This window comes from Brienomyrus brachyistius, chromosome 13 (genome assembly GCF_023856365.1).
Source record: "Brienomyrus brachyistius isolate T26 chromosome 13, BBRACH_0.4, whole genome shotgun sequence".
Taxonomy (NCBI): Eukaryota; Metazoa; Chordata; class Actinopteri; order Osteoglossiformes; family Mormyridae; genus Brienomyrus; species Brienomyrus brachyistius.
Genome location: NC_064545.1, coordinates 25,177,147 through 25,192,923, shown reverse-complemented (window position 1 = coordinate 25,192,923; position 15,777 = coordinate 25,177,147). Strand labels below are relative to the sequence as shown.

Here is a 15,777-nt window from a genome sequence, read left to right as displayed (position 1 = left end):
AGTAAAACGAAATTAAAGCGAAAATTAAACTAAAGGCACCGTTAGAGAACAGACAACGGTGCTGCTATAGCAACACCGTACTCTTCATTTTTTAGCTACCTTCAAACAGGCCAGGTGCCTGAATGCCGCAAAGACTTCATTTAACAAGTCGAAAAACAATAGCGTAGGCCTCTGTCAGTTGGGTGGATATGCTGCAGAAGTCAAAGCACTACATGAGGACAAAGGAAGTTCGCCCCATTGCACCATCCCTCTCATTCTGAAAGTGTCTGGCTGTTAAAAGGCAAACATAACATGAGGGGAAGGTGGGAGTCACGCAGCCAGGCGTCTGACACCTCCAGTACGAGGTGCCACAACACTTACAGTTAATTTAATGCTTTGGCTCAGTGTCTTCACTGATATTCATTTATTCCTCTGGGCTTTTGTTTTTTTACTTATGGGGTATTTTCTGCATGCATTTTGGACTCGTTAGCTATGGGGTCATGCCTCACTGGCGACCTGCAAGCACCCCAAGCTGTATGACAGGGAAAATCAGTATAACAGGCATCCTTCCATCCAATCATCTTCCAATCATTTATTCTGGATTTGTGGGGACGTATCACAGACCAGGGATGTCGGTAATAGAGGGGATAGGGGGGACACCCCCCCCCCCAAATATCAGCAGACCCCCTCCTTCCCAAACAAACAAATAAACAAATAAGAGCATCCAATAAGAGCATCCAATAAGAGCATCCAATAAGAGCATCCAATAAGAGCATCCAATAAGAGCACGTAATCCCAACTGGGGTCATGGGGGAGGGGGGCTGAAGCCTATCCTGGGAACACTGAGCACGAGGGAACCAACCCCAGGCAGTCGCCAACACACCACAGGGCGCACAAACGCACACGCACACGCACACAACTACAGGGCCAATTTAGACTCACCAATCAACCTATCCTGCACACCTTTGGACAGTGGGAGGAAACCGGAGCCCCTGGCGAAAACCCACGCGAACACGGGGAGAAGCGTGCGAACTCCTCACAGGAAGGAGCCGGGACCGAGCGCAGGACAAATAAGAGCAGGTTCCTTACTTTTTATCATGAATCAGCGAGTTACGGGAGACAAAGTGCCTGCAGAGGGGAGGTCGAAACATATACCTAAAAAAGGGCTTATTTTACGTTTATTCGTGCATTACATCCTTACACGATGTGACTATTGCATGTGTGCCCACTGTGATGTTACGATATACATCGAACCCCAATCCCCCCCCCCCAAATTCAGTCAAACTCCTTCCAAGGCCATTGTCACAGACACCTATATAACGTACAGCATACTAACCACACAAGCACATTACAAATCAGGTATACAATACGTAGGCTAATAGCTTTTTAAGTATATAGGTATATCTATATATACCTATATATATTGTATTATATAAGTAGACTTTAGCTTCAGTTATGTATAAATTAACCTAAGCAGCTACACCCAGGGACGGATTATGGGTTGTGTGGGCCCCTGGGCAAAACGTTCGCGAGGGCCCCCACCACCACCACCACCACAACCACCACAATTCAAGGGCCCTTGGCAGCCAAACGCCCTCCCTATAGGGTCGGGGGCCCTTGTAGGCAGAGGATCAAAGAATGTAGGCCCTCTAAAATAGACAAACGAAAATACTTTGTTGATAAGCGTTGCAAATTGTTTTGGGCTAGGGGCCCCATGGGCCCCCTGCACCCCAAGGGCCCCTGGGCAGCGGCCCCGCTGGCCCGGTCCGTAATCCGTCCCTGGCTACACCACATACCTATGTACATTAGATGAAGTGTATCAGGTAACAGACCCATGTTAATGGACAGTAGTTAGGAAGAAGATGCTGATACTAATGTCAGTTTGACGCCATTAAAATTAATCCACAAATTCAGAGAGAGGATACATGAGGAGCACTGAAGGTAGAGATAATGAACCCCCCCCCCCACCCTCCCGAAAGCCTACAGAGACTAAGCCTTGGGATCCAACGCTTAGCCCGTAGTCCCCGATCGCAGTGTTGTCATGGTGTAGTCCCCGATCGCAGTGTTGTCATGGTGTAGTCCCCGATCGCAGTGTTGTCATGGTGTAGTCCCCAATCGCAGTGTTGTCATGGTGTAGTCCCCAATCGCAGTGTTGTCATGGAGTAGTTCCCGATCGCAGTGTTGTCATGGTGTAGTCCCCGATCGCAGTGTTGTCATGGAGTAGTTCCCGATCGCAGTGTTGTCTTGGTGTAGTCCCCGATCGCAGTGTTGCGTATGTCAAACACACACGAAGGATCCAGATTTAGGGAGATGTGGGAATGAGATGAAGAGAACACTTAAGGGTCCAAACTTCTGCTCTTTAGAACTTTCTGGGGGAAAAAAGCCTCAGAAAGCACAAAGACAACTTGCAAAACAAAAAGAATTAAGCATGTAAATATATTTAATCCCCAGGACTCGAGCTGACGGCCGTAACAAGAAAAAAACTGAAAAAATAAGAAACCAAAACAGCTGCAATCGCATCAGCATAAGATGGTGAGAAGAATGGAACCTTCGTTCATGCTGCTTGGTGTTCATTGGATATTTGTGTGACGTCCCCTTCACTCGCTGGCAAATCACAAGAAAGGCCATTTGTTGCCATATTTGTAGGTTTCAAACATGAGAAAAAGTCATGCCTAGATCTCAGATAAGTGAATTATGCAGGCAGGAAGTGTCCATATAGAACAGCCAAGAAAATATGCATTGGTTTACTTCATGGCATTTTTCCTAGTAGCCAAAACAATGAATTCCACTCTCAGCTGGTCTCTGTGTGAAACCATATAACTGCCACAGGAATGTGGGAATTACGCTAAATAAGGGGATGCAACCCTGTAGGATCCTAGACAGACAAAAAAAGGAGAAAAAAAAATATCACTAGAAAACAACAGTTAAAATGTTGAAAACCTTCCTTTAGCAGCAAGCGTCAGAAGGTCATCTAGTTAAAACGATCATTGTCCTCAAGCTCACAGAGCTCCTGTCACGTCTGTCACATTGACAGGATTCTAGAAGGCAACTAAGTAGGTAAAAGCTATTAAAACTGTTATCCAGCTTATGTTTGTACGCACTGACACTCCGAACACACAAACGGAGGAGGGTGTGCAGCCTAATGCACGGGCCTTGAGGATCCTCACAATAAACTTGCTTCTCTATTTTTCTACAGAATATATTTATGCTCTTATCAGCTCTCCAGAGAATCGCATCAATGCAAATTTGCCACAAAAAGTGAACACTGTGTCATACGCGAGCACACTTCTCGTGTCATGTACAATAGTATTGACTGAGGCACATGCAGAAATTGTGCAGATTCACAGTGATATAATGTCTGTCGTTATATAATGGGTAAATATCCACTACATAAAACAATTTAATATGAGATCTCAGCAGGCCAGACTTGGACCACCTCACCTCAAAGTCCAAAACAGGCATACAGACAATGTCTTTCACAGGTCTATAAAACGGAGCTGAATATGGGAATCCCTCAGATTTGTTAATGCGCATGACGGCCAGTTTCTTGGATACCGGAGAGCATCATTAACAAAAGAATGACAATATACAAATGGCTTTGGTGATCACCTTTAGAGTTCCTCAAGGAACATTTCACTGGATGAATAAATGTCCGTTTTCATTTCCAGAAACCATTAATAACGTGTGTGTGGAAGCATGTGGAAGTTTTTACATAGGAGTAGAGAAGCATACAGATTAATCATTCTGACTTATTAACATATATGTACTTATTGACATATTTTTCTAGAAGTTTCTGAGAGGTTGGAAGAAGGGATGAAAGGGTGGAGTCATACTTTGGTTGGCACTGATTTTGGATGAAAACAATCAATATTAATTATGATTTCCTGGGGATGAGCAGATTCGCAGCAGCGCAGACAGTTGTAAATTGTTTTGTAGCTCACAGTCTCGTGGGACACTGGGAAGATGCTCTTAGTCACGTCCAATTCAAAGCCAACTACTCATCTGTAACAGCAACAGACAGACCAAGGCAGACAGCGGGCAAGAGAGGGAGAACGTACCAGAGACAAGAAAGCAAAGGGTTCGGGTACAGCCACACCCCCCGGACCACAGCCCCCACTCGCTGTCAGCAAGGGACAGAGGAAGAAGCGCGGTGCCGTGAGCAGAGGAAGCAGGTGCCAGGACCGATTACCACAGGCCTGATTCCTGTCTCTTCCAGTAACCCTATAAACACCCTTCCAACGGTAGGATTGCTCAGTCAGTCGGCTGTCAGCTTTTTAATGTCGGGGTCCAGGGTTCGTCTGTGTGTTACGACAAACCCGCCGTTACTGTGCAGCAAAAGAAAGTCACGTGTTTCCAGCAGCTGCTAGTTAGTTGCACTTAAAGGCTTTTAATACACAGCCTTACTTATGCTTAAGCACCCCCCCCCCAGCTGATGATTACACCATCACAGAATACAGTAGAGGGCCTTCTGACAACTGCAATAGCCCAGGGGCCTCTGACCATTTTAATGCACCTCTGTGCATGACCCAAAGGGATGCTAGTTTGCTATTTCAACAAGAAATGGTTTTCTGTGGTATCCGTTCAGCGGGGTATTTCAACAAAAGTGCTCCAGTAAAATATCCCGCATGTATAAATGGATCGTAAATGTAGGTCATGTTGGAGAAAGAGTCGGCAACTAAATGTCAACATAAACTGTAACACAATGCGAAAACCGGGAAGTGTCGTGAACGGAAATGAATCGTTTGCAGAATTTAGGTCTGCTCACTAACCAAAGTCAAATGTGATACTTCAGGGGGTTGCGTTTAATGGATTAATGGAGTAGTTCAATACTACAGTAAGATGTGGCTTCGTATTCATACTCCACAGTATTTATTGTGCAAAAACATTGCTTTAATGGGAATTATATCTGAAATTGTTTTCAAAGGAGCAGAGTCGTATTTAATGTGTGTATTCTGACATCACTGTTAAAACACTGTGTGTTAATCAAATTTGCACTAGTCCCTGTTGTTAATCTTTAGGTAAGTGTGTTTTTAGACACACACATAAACAAATTTGCACATCATGTAGGAAGATAAAGCAGAATTAAAGTATCACAAGCATGCAAACAAAGCAGCTCAGTCGTCAGGATGGGAGGGAGAGCAGATTATTATCACCATGCATGGCGTGTTTGTGCAGCATCGGATATACCTGGAAATATGGTGAGCAAAAAATGAGGATGAAAGCATGTGCACTATGCATGGAAGTTGACACACATTGACACACACACACACACATATGCATGCACGTGCACTGACACACGCACACATATGCATGCACGTGCACTGACACACACACACACACACATATGCATTTGCATGTACAGACACACATACATGCGCATATACTTATGTACACACACCCCCACATGCATGCACATGCAGAAGCGCACACACACACACACACACACACACACACACACACACACACACACACACACACACACACACACAGACCCCGGAAAGTCTCACCAAGCAAGGCTCTATGAAAAGAAGCAGGCTGGGCCAGAGGTATGGTTTTGTAGGATCTGGTATAAGTAATGAATCATTTTAGCGGCAGGTACTGGTGTGAGTTACCACTGTCTCATCTCTCTGAAAATACACAGAATCACTTCAGTGATTATTCAGCCAATTATTTAAGCCCATAAGAGGATGGATTTGGTAGCAGCTCTAGTCTACACACTGTGCCACAATTATGAGAAAAATGCTCTTTCTGAACTAGAAATGAACTATTTTGAGATTAAAAATGAATATTGTATAGAATTCTGACTGTGCGACAAGGTCACTTCCATTACAAGTTGTGACTGGACTGAACAGTGGGAATTTGGGTGTGAGGAATGAACACACACAAATACATACACACACATGTTTGTAATTATATCTTTGTGGGGACTATCCATTCATTTCTATGGGGAAAATTCTAATCCCAGCATGGCTACCTAAACCCCTAACCAGTCCTGACCTTAACCATAAGTAAACAAACAAAATATGGCATTTTTACTTTTTTGATTGCATTCACAAGTCTTCATGGGGACCTGAAAAATGGTTTCCCACAGCATCAAAAAAATAATAAAATTTTTATTACGTTGTGGGGGACAGTTGGTTCCCACAAAGTAATATAAACCACTACAATTTCGCTAGTTTGCAGCTACTTTCTGTGAACAGGCATCATAGTCTGTGCAGAACGGTGTGCTGAATATTTTTCCAGAGCAATTCAGATTAAAGATCCTTCTGACGGCTGTAAGCCCTCCTAGGACTTAGCTGGCTAACTTTAGGTATACAAGTCGTCTTTGAGTAGCGCTCTATCAACCGTCAACAGCAGTATGATCAAACCCCTTTGCATGTGTCATCCCCTGCACTCACTACGAATTAGAAACCATTGCTGTCGCAAATGATTTTTCACGCACGCCAAAGTGCAGTGCGACCTTTATAAATAATGCCACCACATCAGAGTACCACAGAGCAGGCCACGTGTGGACCACTTAGTGCCAAGGCTCCCAGTCTGTCCGATGCCTCTGTGCCCGTCTGAGATGCAGGTAGGTCACCGGTCACCTCACCTTCTGCAGGCAGATGACAAACTCAGCTCGAAAACCACTGACACCAGCACAGGTAATTCATACTCTAGGATGTGCCTACGTGCAGTAAATGAATATTACGCTACACAGTTCTACATTATACCACATACAAAGGCTTTCATTTAATGTGGATATATACAGGTATGTGTGAGCATGCATGTGCTGAGAGTGGAACCAGAAGGTGAGAGAGAATTCAGGTCCAGGGGAGTCTTTTGTAAACAATTACCAGATGAAGAAGGTTATGGACCTGAGGTGGGAAAAGCAAGCAGCAGAATGGCCTGGCAGAAGGTCTGATCACACGGTGGCAGGGGGGCGAGGCAGGGGGGAGTTGGCCTTGCACAGTCAGACCTGAGAGGCCTAACAGAACAGTCCCGGCAGGTCTGCGATTCGCATCATGGGGGGACGCGGCAGTCGACTCGGGGTGCTAATTACAGACCGCTCCTCCAGGATGGAAAAGACCGCCCGCCTGCTTCCACTGAGGCCAGCCAAGCAGAACCAGACAGCTCCCACGATGCCGTGCATCTCGCCAAGGCGCAGCATCGCAAACGGCGCAGAGCAGGCTGTGTGGGACCCTGCCTGCGAGGCCACAAGCATCTGCTGCTGCTGCTACATTGCAGTAATTTGGTAAAGCAGTCCCAGAATGTCAAGCGGGTAAATAATCCGGACAACTCTGTGAGCTAACTGGATAAAGACCAAACCCGAGATGCAATCTACACATCTTACTTCTCACAGAGGAAGAGAAACAGATGGAGAAGGGGGAATGAAACAAACAACCTTGTTTATGTATCGTAGTTCTTCACTGTTCATGTTAATATGCTAAAGCGTGAGCTGGAAAGAGGCTGGAGCACAGACTCTGTGACTCGTTCCCTGTTATGACTCCCTGGAGACTGAGGCTGAAGCACAGCTTCTATGACTCATTCCCTGCTATGCCTCCCTCAGGACTGCAGCTGAAGCACAGATTCTGTGACTCATTCCCTGTTATGCCTCCCTCAAGACTGAGGCTGAAGCACAGATTCTGTGACTCGTCCCCTGTTATGACTCCCTTAACACTCACTGGTTTCCTGCCATACAGGATTTCTAATATTGTTTCTCTCTCTGCAAATAGTTCAGATCAATCATATCCCCAGCAAACAAACCGAAGGAGTATCATACGGAAGAAGCCCAGCATGAAGGCATGTAGTATATAGCAATAACCTTGGTACCGAATGACACACATCAGCTTATCTAAATGAATCATTTATTTGTTGAAGACTGCAGAGTATAAAAGAGAGAATATCCCAGACATTAAACTGATATAACAAAAAGACCGACGAAATCACCTCTTCTAACAGCCAATCTAGCAAGTTCATTGGCTCAAAGTCACCGGCAAGTAAAATAAGGGCAGGTTACCTCTGCTTCAACTCCTCTCCAAGCTAAAGCCGCACAAAGTGCTTGTGTCCGTTCATATATTTTCTGATTATTCCAATCATCTCCCTCCTCTGTCCCTCTGAGCAGTTTACAAAGAAACGCTGAGGCATTCATCCTACTGTAGGCATTCTGCAGGAAAGAGTCAGGATGGGGGGGTTCACTCTGGCACCGGGGGGATACCACACCTGATAGCCTGACAGCTCCGAACGACAGGACACAGAGGATGAATGACATTGCTGACAAATGATTGTTCTATGCAACCTTTACTGTTTATTCCTGCAGCTTCTAGAATCAAAGATGGGTTGAAGGGGGCAGGGGTGCGGGGGGCAGAGCTACGTTTCAGCCGTTCTGTAAGGTCTGTTTCCTGCAGTTAAAATAAATGAGTGCGACTCACTCTCCCCCCCCCAGTCCTGCCCGACTACGGAACTATGTTTAGAAGTTTCGTCAAACAGAACTTTGGGCTTTTCCAGGTTGCTCAGATTCAGGCCCTGTCAGACCTCTGGATTGCGGGCAAAAGAAGGCCATGAAACCCCCCCCCCCCAGACGTGCTTGGCTTCCTGCTCTTTTCCCAGCAAGGAAAAGAAATGCAATAAGCAGGGAGTGAAGGAAAAAATAAAGAAGCTGCCTCATTTCCTTCATGTGGGATGTAGGACGTGGAGCAGCAGTCAAGCTTAGCATAGTCCTCAATGCCCTCACATCCACACGCACCGGGCATCGCAATGAAACCCGCAGGGAGCGTCCTGCATCGCAGCTCGGGCTGCCCAGCATCTCCGCAAATAAATATTGCATGTGATCTAAATGCGCTCGCTTAATGGACTGCAGGAGCCTTAACATGCCACAGGTTTTCATCTTTTTACATCCCCTCCATCCTCGTTGCCTTTTTCCAGAACGAGATCAGAAAGTCATGTGACTCTGAGTGTGTATATTGCAGTGTGCGTGCATGTGTGTGTGTGTGTGCGTGCGTGTGTGTTAACGGTCTTATATACAGGGGCGTAGGAGCCAGGAGGGATGGGTAGGATATGTACTCCCCCCAATATGGCTTCATCGGCACCCCCTTCCCAATTTACATTAAAATGATTAAGTTGACCCCCACCGGCAAAACTTGCTCCTATATCCTTGCTTGACTCAAAGTCAAGTCAAGTATTCACGCATTTTTCACGCATTTTAAGCAAGCGGAAAGATTTCATACTGGAGTAAGCAGAGACACAATATATATATATATATATATATATATATATATATATATATATATATATATATATATATATATATATATATATATATATATATATATATATATATATATGAGAGAGAGAGAGAGAGAGAGAGAGAGAGAGAGAGAGAGAGAGAGAGCTTATTCTTTGTAATATATATGAACACTGACAAAATCCCTTTCCACCCAGGTCACCTCCCTCAGGCTCAGTTACGTACAAATCCTAATAGCTTGCTTAATTCATTCATGAAATGCCAGTCATCTCTTACCTGGGTACCACTCAGGTACGATGTATACATACGTCAGCAGCTATAATGTGTGAAGCCCATGCGTTTGTGTAATCAGACGAACAACGTAGGGCGTTCGTGGCATTTCAGCGCCCACGGTGGCATCGCTGTTTGCCATACTGCAGCCAAACCGGCATGAGAGCGCTAACAGGAACGAAAAACCCCAGTGATGGCCGGACATCAGTGTCACTCGTGGGGTTTCGGTTCGCGCTCACGGCGTCTAACGGGCTTATTTATTCCCCTTTGAAATGGGAAGAGCGTTTAAGCCGTTTCGTTATTCCTGTGAAACAGTGCCGTTTATTCGCGAAAACAAAGGGTGTCGTTCCTTTTAATTAATAGACTTAGAGGGCATCCACGGAATAATTATTCCGGATACTTTGTCTTTGGCAAGGTACTGTAACACGGAGAAATGTGGTGATCATAATTATATATAAAAGGCAGTGAGGTCTTTAAACGGGAACTGACTGTGGTACGGAAAGACCCTTCTTGTTTTCATTAGTAACTATGGATAAAGACATACCTCCACCTTTAATTGTATATACATTGCGTGAAGCTCCCGGAGTCAGTTCCCAGCAAATCATGTATTTAAAGACAATATAAAACATACGCATACCATACATAACGAGATAAACCATGCTATTCTTGCCTATCCTATTCATTTTAGATGCAATTCGAGTGTTCGTGTTTTATTTCACATCTCCAAACACTATCGCTGTATCCTTTCGATCATTCCCTTAACAATAAAACACATTCGCTGGTCTCCCGACTGCTACTAACATGGCGTACTTAACATAGCAAAATGTGACTTTTTTTAAATAGAAACATGATCTAACAGATACGCGAAATATAGCAGCTATCTGTAGGTGCATCGGCAATTTTACTGACATATTAATATGCAAGCTTTAGGCAGGTAAAGGGAAACTATACTGAGGAATAAGAGCATGCTGATCGGAACTGGACTGTACGTCGCCCTTTCGGGAAATACGGTCATATTATGTGGAAGATGCCGCACATAATTACGTGTCTAGGAATGCGATGTGTTTTGTTAGCGAAAGAAATGATAGAGTTTGCATCATGTGCGTCCTACTGCGAACTCTTTATTGTGAAAGGGCAGGGTTTAGACGAGGTAATGGACTGGGGTTACTTTTCAGAATACAAAACGCGACGACTTATTACCATATAACCACATATGCAGGCACCCATGTATATGTTGCACTATGCATCAGTTCACAATGGTACATTAAAATGCGTTGAGTCATGAATGCATGTGCAACCTCCGACTATTATACAGTGATGATACATATTAACAAAATATCCATAACGACCTGATTCATGCTACTACCTTGTCTACAGTTTATTAATCGAAGTCGTTAGAGATGATTTTTAACATATATAGCAGCGATACTTTTTCGAGGAGAACAAAGTCGACTGACCAATTTTGAATTAACTACAATACACTAAAGCAGCAACTACAATTCAACAAGTAATACACTAAGACTAACGCAACCGCAAGATGCATGTGTGCAAAACAGATATTAGTATTTCTTGAATGGTCCTCTTACCTGTACAGCTTGCGGTCGTCCGCCGTTTGCAGATCTAATGAAGAAGGGCGATTCGCAAATATAGCGCTCCTGTCTCGGTGCAACACTTTATGACCTTCAGACAGCCGAGGCGACTACGGAGTCTATCTTAAAAGCACAATGTGAAACGTTTAATAGTAATCCCATTGATGGCCGAGCGATCTGCGGGTGAGCGGAGTGCAGCCCCGTGTGTGTGTGACAGCGGGCTCAAACCCACCCGATCGCTCCAATCTGCGATCAGCTTCGGTCCTGCATGGGAGAAGCTATCTGTCTCCACAGAGACACGTTTCAGTAGTTTACCATTACCGTAAAACACCCGACAGCAGCCACGGCGCAAATTTATTCATTCTGCCACAACAGACGCCCCTCATTCATGTCTTCTATTACGGACGTGGATTGATTTCTGACAATTTAGGACAATTGGAATGAAGCAAAATCATTAAAAACGAAATATGGATTCGATTTCGTAGTAAAATTTATATTTCACTTAAATTGGAATGAAACGATTTCATTTAAAATATAATATGATCAAATATAAACAATAATAAATAACTAAGTTCAGTACTTGGACATAATATTGAGCACAAGTTGCATAAATACTGTGCGAAAAAATGTTACATTTTTACAATATTAAGTCATTCTGATTCCCTTTTACCAGATCAGAATATATCAACAAAAAGGCCATAAAGACAAACTAGAGTATCCAATTAACATGTTCCTTTCCGAAAGAGTAACATTGACGGGTCAGCGCAAAATCTTAAGCAAAATAAATAAATGTAAAGTCGAAGATATTAGAAAGAGTACAGTACAGCTGTTTCGGAAACCTAGGCATGGGACTCCTCCCTACCCAACTAAACTCTATTGCAAGAAGGGCGCGTTACAGTAAAAGACATATAGATCTGAAGGAACCGAAACACAGGTTGTATAAAATAAAACTAATTCACTATCGTTTACATTGGCTATTTATTTGGCTTCTGTTAACTTATGCGATTAAAATTTAGAGAAATGAATAAGGCGGACAATTCCTATAGAAGGTTTTACTTTCCAGCATGTTTCCCTTGGTTAAGGAAAAAGAAACGACAATTACGCCTTAGCATCAGTCTGCATGGCTATGTAACTCGCCAGGGTACTGTGGGTGTGGAAAACGGCCCACGGGTCACCGATTTCAGTTCTGCGCCAGTGGGGTTATAATGGACACCCCACGTTTGTTGGGTCAACTCCGGCTCTCCAGGGGCCCCGATGAATGCAAAAACGCGATGCATCATTTCAGGGATAATTGCGTTAACAAACGCAAAGGTGGTGAGTCTAGTGAAGTGCAGGGACAAGGTGTGAGGAGCCTTCACTGTGAAAAGAGTAAATTCCTCACTACATCTACTGAAACAAACCATTTTAAAGAGAGAATTACGCACCGCGTATATATCTAACATGAAGGTAGCCGAATTTGTTGTGTAGCTTAATGCAATGATAATTTTGAGTGTTGAAATCTAATTTAATCTTATTACAGCGAGATACTCACGAAGAATTGTATATAGATATTAAACGGTGAAACTATCCCTGTATTGCGATAAATGGTTGCAACAAATTTTTCAATTAAATGTTAACTGCACAAGCAGCCCATTTCAGGAAGGAAATTAACCTCTTTAAACAATTTAAAAATCAATAACAATTAATGCATAAAGACAAAATTCAGGCAGTTGAAATGAAATCAAATTAAAAGTTAAAATATAAGTGAAGAGGGCTACAAATTGCATTTATAGCCATATTATCTGAGTTACTGATTCCAAGCTACCAGACTGTCAATGAACTGCTCATTAAATGTATTCAGTAGGCAGTCAGGACAGAAGGGCTCCTTTATCCAAGACAAATTCCACTAAAGGCCCAACTTTCTACCGCTTCTCCTCTGCAGCAGCTCCTCCCGAGACACCCTCCTGTGTGACCCTGGGCAAGCAGCTCACCCCCCAGAGAAAGCTGACGCTCCTTTGATACAGCCGCGGTCCATCTCGGCACCGTGGAGACAAGCGGCGTTTCCTGTCCTCATCGGCCCTGTGGAGAAGACAGCCTCATCTGATCCCATTTCCCTTCATGTTTAAATAACAAACACTCCTTTAATTGCTTTTGCACGGACAGAATCTGCACAGGGAAAGGTCACAAACCAAGCTCCTGCGTTTTGTGAATATTAGATGTAATATTGCTGGATTTAGTAATTATTTTTCTGCTCATTACTTCAGTGATCTGTTTATTAATTTTCTTTTTCCTAGTATAAGTCTAACCAAAAACGGCGTAGCCAGTAGGACCATTCTTGGGAAGAACAGCACTTTCAACTTATGGATTAAATCCCCAAAAGGTCGTGGTTCATAAAACAGGCCTAGATGGTAACAGCGTCTTCATTTGCTTTGCTTAATGAAGTGCCAGGGCAATGTAGATATACTCCATCAGCTAATAACTATCCGTCTATGATCTACCGTCTAGCTGTTTATAAAATGCAGTGTTGCAAAGAGTTTGGGGTCCATCCAGTGAATCACAGGACAGTAGACAAGGAATGGCCAGGATGAGAGACCGTGACGGGCGGTGACCAGAATTTACTGAAATGAGCAGGAAAACAGAGCAGTGGAATTAACACTAGAGCAGCCCCTGTGTCTTAAACAAATGATGTTTCCTGTAGTGTTCAGCTAATGAGATCAGACCAAGATATTTTGTGGTCAACATCCAAACAGTGAAAGCAGTCATGAAGTTAACTTCAACCCGAAGGTCACCGGCGAAGCTCAGGAGAGAGAGCGGAGTGCAGCTAATGATGAGCTTCCTCTGTGAGTCTTTCTGCAGGCACTCGGGGAGCAACATGTCTGCGGACAGTCTGGAGCCACTCGGCTGATAGACGAGACTGATAGCGTCATGGAGGGAGACCGTGTGGGTCTGGAGACAGAAGCCAGAGCTGGCTGTGACAGCCACTGACACGCACACACACAGCCACTGACACGCACACACACAGCCACTGACACGCACACACACAGCCACTGACACGCACACACAGACAGACACGCACGCACACGAACACAGGCACGCACACACACAGACACGCATGCACACGAACACACACACAGACACGCGCGCGCGCACACACACACACGCACACACAGACACGCACGAACACACACACAGACACGTGCGCGCACACACACGCACACACACAGACACGCACGCACACGAACACACAGACACGCACACACACGAACACACACACACAGACACGCGCGCGCACACACACAGACACGCACGCACACGAACACACACACGCGCACACACAGACACGCACGCACACGAACACACACACGCGCACACACAGACACGCACGCACACGAACACACACACGCGCACACACAGACACGCGCGCACACACACACAGACACGCACGCACACGAACACACACACGCGCGCACACAGACACACACAGACAGACAGACACGTGCGCACAGACACAGACAAACACACACACAGACATGCACGCACACACACAGACAGGCAGACAGAGACAGACAGACACAGACAAACACACACACAGACACGCGCGCACACACACAGACAAACACACACACATACAAACACAGACACGCACAGACAGACACACAGACACGCGCAGCAAACATGACAGCCAAAATACCCGCACTAGGTACATTAGGACGTCACATGTGGCTCAGTTGTGTTATGTATATGTATATATATATATATATATATATATATATATATATATATATATATATATGTATATATATATATATATATATAGGCGTTTCAGCACGCGAGTTTATGTGGGAGGTAATACGCAACGTGCAAACCTACTCCCGCCTCTTCACAAACAGAGAAAGCTGCTCCATTTCCCCGCACACTTGGAAAGACATAACCCCCCCCCCTGAACATTAATCACCCCCCTGTGTGATCTGCCGCCAAAGCCCTGCTTTAATGACAGCCTCTCCGGCTCACACCTTAACAGCAAACATCGATCCGGCGCCATCGCTAGAAGCGACGTCAGGGATGACGGACAGCGGATCCAGAGAATTTGCCGCCACTGAAGGTTCAGCCCGGTTTGGAGCCGGCCGACACGCTCTGTTTCCGATGCATGTGAGGGGCATCCTTAAACATTTAATCTATATTGGCGGCAGGGCGATTGCGCCCAAATTCCTCCCATCAGCCTTTGAGTGGATGGCTTGAACGGTCAAACGTTTTAGTGGGGAGATGGCAGCAGCGGTGAGAAGCTGAAAGCATCCAATCGGAATCTGTTATGAAGAAGCATGATCTGTGGCATGCGGCAGGTTCAGTAGCCGGGGCGACCTGGACAGAGAGCGGCGAACACCTCCCTTCCTCATGTCACCCGCTTTGGGGGGCGCTTTCCCTGTGACGTTCATGTCGATTTAAATTGACAACCTGGCGGGACGCTTCGTCCGTGCTGGGAGCTCGTCCCAGTGAGCCTCGTGTTGCGGCCTGCTTCATGCGGATTCCTAAATGGTAGCATTTTTCCCCTCTCCCTGTTTCCAGGACACAGCTGTGTGCCTCTCGCTGGCAGAAATCACCTCGTACTGGCGTGCTGGTAGCACACAGCCTGATATTTGCCCTAAATATGTTTCTCCTGCTCAGCAGTGGGAGGTTAATTGAGTCGGGTCAGTGAGATTAGGGCTCAGCCGCACTGGGCTCCAGCTCCCAGTTCCCGTT

At 45.1% G+C, this 15,777-nt stretch overlaps 1 protein-coding gene across 1 annotated transcript in view; it reads right to left on the bottom strand.

Moving 5' to 3' along the window:
• Positions 1 to 11,366, bottom strand: part of LOC125706472 (docking protein 4-like) — a 51,471-nt gene extending 40,105 nt beyond the window's left edge. Inside the window, exon 1 of the mRNA XM_048973189.1 lies at positions 11,059 to 11,366. The gene's annotated coding sequence lies outside the window, so the exon portion shown is untranslated. The remainder of the gene's footprint in view (positions 1 to 11,058) is intronic.
• Between the last annotated feature and the right edge of the window lie 4,411 nt (positions 11,367 to 15,777).